Source organism: Otolemur garnettii, unplaced genomic scaffold (genome assembly GCF_000181295.1).
Source record: "Otolemur garnettii isolate 467f Iridium unplaced genomic scaffold, OtoGar3 scaffold00191, whole genome shotgun sequence".
Classification (NCBI taxonomy): Eukaryota; Metazoa; Chordata; class Mammalia; order Primates; family Galagidae; genus Otolemur; species Otolemur garnettii.
The window spans coordinates 2,025,058-2,031,811 of NW_003852586.1; the positions used below are offsets into that span (position 1 = coordinate 2,025,058).

General features: G+C 35.7%; 1 pseudogene; it reads right to left on the reverse strand.

Moving 5' to 3' along the window:
• Positions 1–4,417: 4,417 nt before the first annotated feature.
• LOC111721854 lies at positions 4,418–4,517 on the reverse strand (annotated as a pseudogene).
• Between the last annotated feature and the right edge of the window lie 2,237 nt (positions 4,518–6,754).

Genomic DNA, 6,754 nt, shown 5'->3' on the forward strand with positions numbered 1-6,754 from the left:
TAAACCGGAAACATAGAAATCGGCTGCGGAAACTGAGAGGAGTGGTAGAGACCACTGTGGGCGTGTACGTGTCAGTAAACTGGAAACATAGAAATCAAGGGCAGAAACTGAGAGGAGAGGTAGAGACCGCTGTGGGCGTGTACGTGTCAGTAAACTGGAAACATAGAAATCGGCTGTGGACACTGAGAGGAGAGGTAGAGACCGCGGTGGGCGTGTACGTGTCAATAAACTGGAAACAGAGAAGAGATAGCTAAGTTCCTACACACTGGCGGAATCCCCAACCTGAATAGACCAGTGACAAGTAATGGTATAGAAGCAGGAATGAAAACTATCACTTTAGAGAAAAGCCCAGGAATTGATGGCTCAACGGTTCGAATTTTACCAGACTTTTAAAGAAGGACTAATCCAAATTCTACACAAACTATTCCAAAAAGCTGAGGAGAAGGGAATACTTCCAAACTCATTCTACAAAATCAGTCACCCAGATATCAAAACCATACAAAGTCACACAGACACAGTAAAGCTATAGGCCAATATATATAAGGAAATACTAGCAAATCAAATCCCACAGCACTCTGAAGAGAGTGTCCATTATGATCAAGCAGCCTTCATCCCAGAAGTGCCCAGATGGCCCAGTACATGTAAATCAGTCAATGTGACACATCACATCAGCAGGACACAAAAAAACACGTGGCCATTGTAGTTACTATGCTGTGAAAGCATTCATTACCATTTAATATCCCTTCATGATACAAACTCTCTAGCTGTTCTTTGTTTGAACTCTATTTCTTATTTTAATTTTAATCAAATATTTCTATAGAGAGCAGATAGAATAGCATAACATTCTTACATAGGATATGATTGTCATAGATTTCGAGAAGCATAATAAATTAAAAATGCAATTATTAGGAAAAATTGCATTTAAAAAAAAGTTTTGCAAACTGTCTCCCTTTTTATGAAAAATTTTCTGAGTGACTTTAAAGTAAATTAAAACATCATCGTGCAATTTTTCCCTTCACATTGAGAAGCATACTCTGTGGTGCCTGTGGCTCAAAGGAGTAGGGCGCTGACCCCATATGCCAGAGGTGGCAGGTTCAAATCCAGCCCTGGCGAAAAAACTGCAAAAAAAGAGAAGCATGCTCTGTAACAGTATGGAGCACCATGGAAGTGGGTGGCAGGTGATCGCACCCCACACTGTGGAAGCCGTGGAGCTAGTAAGAATAACTGTGCCCAGTTTTGTATTTTTTCCTCTAAAAATACTATGTTGTCAAATTTGTGATTATAGTCAGAAAAGATTCAAGCATATATTTATTACACAATAAATTTGGTAGTACTCCTGTGTATAACATGCACCTATGTTTTTAGCCTGAATTTTCAGGAAAAAAAGTCTGTATTTTTTAATTTGAATTTTGATTTATTTATATTTAGGCACCTGATTTTTATACTACAAAGGAATTTTAGTACTTATTTTTTAACATTATGGTACAAAAACTTTCATGTGACAAATAATTACAAAACACAAGAACAAGAAGGCACAAGAAATTTTATGTGCCACTAACAAATTTTCAGTATTTACCTATCATGGACAGACAAGAGTGCTTCCTCGCTGCCAATTTCAGGAGTGTCATCTTAGTTTCTACATTGAGAATCACTTTCCTCCTCCTAGTAAATCTCATCATTCTCAGTACCATCCAAAGCATTGCTGATGCTGCTTTTTAAAAATGAAGGACATGTCCTTCTTGACACTGTTTCGTGATCTTAGGCTCCAATCACACTCCTGGGGGGTGGATGCTTTCCTGAGTCTGCCCACAGGTATTAAACTATTACCCCTGACAGCATCCACCATCCCCAGCATTTCTTCATTATGGCATTAAAGTATTGGTTTACTGACACGTCAAGACGCTGCAGCTGGCTGGTTTATAGCTAGGAATTAATCCTTTCTACATTCAATATTTTAAATCCAGTAAAAATGGTTTTAAAGAGAATGTCAGAAAATGCTCTTTTGGGCATCAGTTTCTGCAATGAATCCCTCTTAATCATAATTCATAATATTATAGAAATACATTGCTAATATTTTACTTAAGACCTTTTTCGGGACCTGTGACTCAGTGGGTAGGGCACCCGCCCCATATACTGAGGGTGGCTGGTTTGAACCCTTCCCTGGCCAAACTGCAACAACAACAAAAATAGCCGGGCATTGTGGAAGGCACCTGTGGTCCCAGCTATTCTGGAGGTTGAGGCAGAAGAATCACGTGAGCCCAAGAGCAGGAGGTTGCCGTGAGCTGTGATGCTACAGCACTGTACAGAGGGTGACAATGTCAGACTCTGTCTCTTAAAAAAAAAACAAAACAAAAAAGACCTTTTTTGATATAGATAAGACAAGACAGGAATTTACCAACACCATATGTGATAAGGGCAGAGGCATTTTGGATTTATCAGCCATGGAGTCTAGATGAAACTTATTTTCCTTTGATAATAAGAATAATGCCTATTGCTGCATTCAAAATTCCGCAGCGTAAACAAGGTAAGCTTCTACAAACCAGCCCTTACTCACATTGTGGGGAGGCATGCCGACTGTCATCAGGCAAGCATACAACCCAGTCTGGGCTGTGTAGCTAAATCTCTAAGTGACTCAGGGAAAGTTTCATAAGCTTTTTATGCCTAGGATTTTTCATCTGAAAATGGAAACAATACTACTACCTACCTCAAAATGTTAAGAATTAATTAACGTACGAGTAGTGCTTAGAATAGGACATGGCACATATTAAGTGCCTCATAAGTGTTAGATTACAGAAAACAGAAAGCGCAATCAATCAGAAGTGATACAAAATGAGTGATGTGTTGTTTCCATCCAGAGCTCACTAGAATGAACGGGCATTTCCAAGCCTCCTATGCCTGACCTCCAATATACATTGTCCTTCTCCTGAGCCTCTGTCACCAAGCTGGGCACCACCTTGTTCCACATACAATGTTAGTGACTCCACCATTCTGCGGTGAGCTAAGAAAGACATTTAAACTTTTGTAGCAGGCAAAAATCCTGGACAAGAAAAATTCTTTCATAATTATAGCTAATATATTTGATATAGATTCTACTATACAGAGATTTGAACAGAAGAAAGCTTTTTATAAAAACTGAAGTTATAAAAGAAAATTGGGAGGCTTCAAAAGATACATATATAGTGAATGGTTTATTACCCAGACACCTATGACAAAATAATTTATAGAAATAATGTACATTAAATACACACATATGCTGGAATTTGGGCAGAAAAAGTTTTTGATGTCACGTGGCCCCTGTGGCTAAAAGGAGTAGGGCGCCGGCCCCATTTGCTGGAGGTGGCGGGTTCAAACCCAGCCCCAGCCAAAAACTGCAAAAAAAAAAAAAAGTTTTTGATGTCAATCATATCTTTAGTGACACAGTTTGTTAAAGACAATAGAATACAATATAATAGCCATTTTGAGAAAAATGTAGAGATCAAATAAATATCACTCATGCTGTCTTCCAATTGTGAAGGCAATAGATATATCACTAGATGTATAAAGACTCAGAAAAGTTATTATCGTAGGGCTTATGTTGAATATTTACTTGGGCTTATGTTGAATATTCACTTGAAGACTTAACTCTGTTTAGCTAAGTAAATTATACTTGCAATTTAAAAATGGACAAATTATTATATAAAACATGCACTGACATTTTTATCTAGATTGAACCTGTACTCTTTTAACTGATGTCTTTATCCAGGTGCATGCAATCCAGTTAATGTGAGCTCAGAGAGCTGTGTGGGGCTCCACTCCCATCTTCTCCTCTTCAGAATCCTCACACACAGCCTGTCTCTGGGGGACCAGTCTGTACTTACAGGTGCAGGGGATGTGTTAACACATTTGTCAATTAAAACAATGAATGGTGTTGACGTATCTCACAGTTGTAGTTGGCACTAAATATAACATATCCAGACACCATGCAAAAGACATACTAACCTACTTTTTTCTCCTTCAAAGTAGTTGTACAAAGAAATACAATGATAGTTTTCTTTCTGAAGGATATTGCATGATAAAGGTGTGCAACTTTAAAACATACTTATTTAACTAAACTAATATCTTTTTAATAAATGGCAAAGAGCAATAAAACTACCCATTCCTATCATTATAAAGTTCAGCAAAATAAATAAAAATTAAGATACCAATTTTTAACAAAACTTTATATAATTAATTACATAAATTTATGCTGCATAAGTTTGAGGGATATTAATTTCACATACTTACAAATAATCATCTCATTATTCTTAATCAGTTTTAGTCATTATTTTGAATACAGCCAGACACACGAGGCTGGTGTGGAGGAAGAATAAATTCTGTAACACCAAAGGCAGAAGTCAATGCAAATAGCTGCCTGGGACCAATAGATGCCTCCACCCTTAATAAAAGGGATTAATCTGCGTGCCATCCTTGCTGGAGGGACATGCTAATCTTCTCTGTGCCACTCCAATGTTAGTATCCAGTGCTGCCAAAGTAAGCACAGTGGAAGGTTAACCTGTGTGCTCAGGAAACAGGTGGAGAGCACTGAGTGTAAAAAGATCTGAATAATCTTTACATGAGAAATCATTACTCATTGTATTACCCTTACCCTGCTAGGATTTATTTAAGTTCAGCATCTCTCCAGTGTCAAATTAGTGCTATTAAAGTACCTGTAGGAAACTTCAGGTAAGAAACTTGAAAACTTCATGATAATCAATATATAATGTACATTTGGACTTATTTTTTATTTTCTTCTAAAAGAAATCTTGATCATTATATGGTTGTGGATTAACTTTTGGTTTGTTTCATTACTTCCAACTGAAAAAAAAATTCAGTTCTATTTTAAGATAATTTGAGGGGTTTTGTTCTTCAGGTTTTACACTTCTGAGTAATTTTATAGATATTGAAGGAATGGAACTGTTTGATAGAGTAGTAAAGTGAGGGCTTTGTCTAAGTGCAAGCTCGCCAGCCTCTTTAAAGCTTTCTCTCATCCCTCTAGTTCCTACCAGTGCAGAGTGAATTTGTCCCTTCACTTGGTGACACATAAAGTGACACACAATAAAATGTATGCTAATGTGTAGTGAAGAAAGTAATGGTTCTTACAAACGACCACTATGGTGTTTAAAATTATATACGTGTAAGAGGATGGAAGAGGTCTTCCTTTGGTGGGTATCTTATTTTCCTAATATTGTGTCATAGATTTTAAAATGTGTGTGCCTTAAATACGTATTAAATAAATTTTATGCAAAATCTAATCCATTTATTAAAAAAGAGAAAGGAAACAAAATTTGTTTATAGAAAAGTTTATTGAAAAAGCAATAACCAACTTTGGTAATATAAATACCATGCTTGGTATCCTTGTGTGCAATTAACAAAGTATATTTTTCATTATCGTTGCCTATGATGAAAATATTTCAATATGTTAGTTTCTTTTCAAAAATTAGCTTTTACTCTGAATTTATTAGATTTTACAGATTTGTTAATCAAATTTTAGTTATGGTATGTTTCAAAAATTTTCTGGAAAAGAGCAAATTAGTTAAAATCAAAAGTTCTAGTCTTCATTTATTGACAAGTTCTTTAAGGCTTTTTTATTTTCAATATAGTTTCTTCATTTAGTTTACTCTTAAGTTCAAAAATACACTTAGATTTAAAACTGAACCCCCCAAAACTTGAACAATTTCTTAATACTGGTCACATTTCTGCGATGTGTAGAAATTCTGATAATTGGGGCACGTCACTGCTCCTACCACGGCTCCTCCACACTCCAGGAGGAGTTCCACGGGGCGTGTTTCTCATGAGGACTCTCCAGGTCTCTGCCCCCATCCTACTTCCCCCTAAAAGCTGGATGTAGTCTCTACAGCCCTCTGAAACATTTTACCTTGTCATTTAACCTGAGGATACTTGTTACTTTGTCTAGGTAGGAGGAGGGATTACATAGGCAAGATTTAGATTTTAGTGGAATATTGTTTATTTTGAGTGTGAATTTTCTCAGAATCTGATTAAAATGCTTGGTAGAATGCTTTCTGTTGAGTAGATTATAGTCTCTTGAAAATGGGTTGTTGTTAAGGAAGACCACAGGACATCAAGCTCTCTCTATATTATTGTTTCCTTCTGTGTATTTTCTGATTAAGTAAGATATTAAAAATGAAGTTATTTCATTCAAGGATGATCAGGATAAAAGTTTTATTTCTTTTTAATCCTGATTAAGTTGACATAATCTTCAAAAAGAATTTATTTTTATAAATACTTGATATAGTCTTTGGTGATTAAAGTACCTATGCTTGTCAGTGTGAACAAAAAGCCATTCATGCTATATGAACAAGTGACCTGTCAGGTTTATTTTATCTCTAAATTTACAATAATTCAAAAAAAAAAAAAAAAAGAGGGCGGCACCTGTGAATCCAAGGAGTAGGGTGCCAACCCTATATGCCAGAGGTGTTGGGTTCAAACATAGCCCTGGCCATATCTGCAAAAAAAAAAGAAAGAAAGAAAGAAAGAAAGATAAATTTTAAACATCTCTTTTAATACTTGTTGCTTAATAAATATAACTTCATTTATTTAAATATTACATATTCTATGTATCATTACATAATGTTTTATGATATTTATTATCTATTCATTTTTAATATATGATAAATATTGTGTTGCTTCTTTAATTGCATTACTTTATACTCACAAAATCCTGCTAAGTGGCTTTTGATTTCCATTTTACAAATGAGAAAATCGAGTCTATTGAATG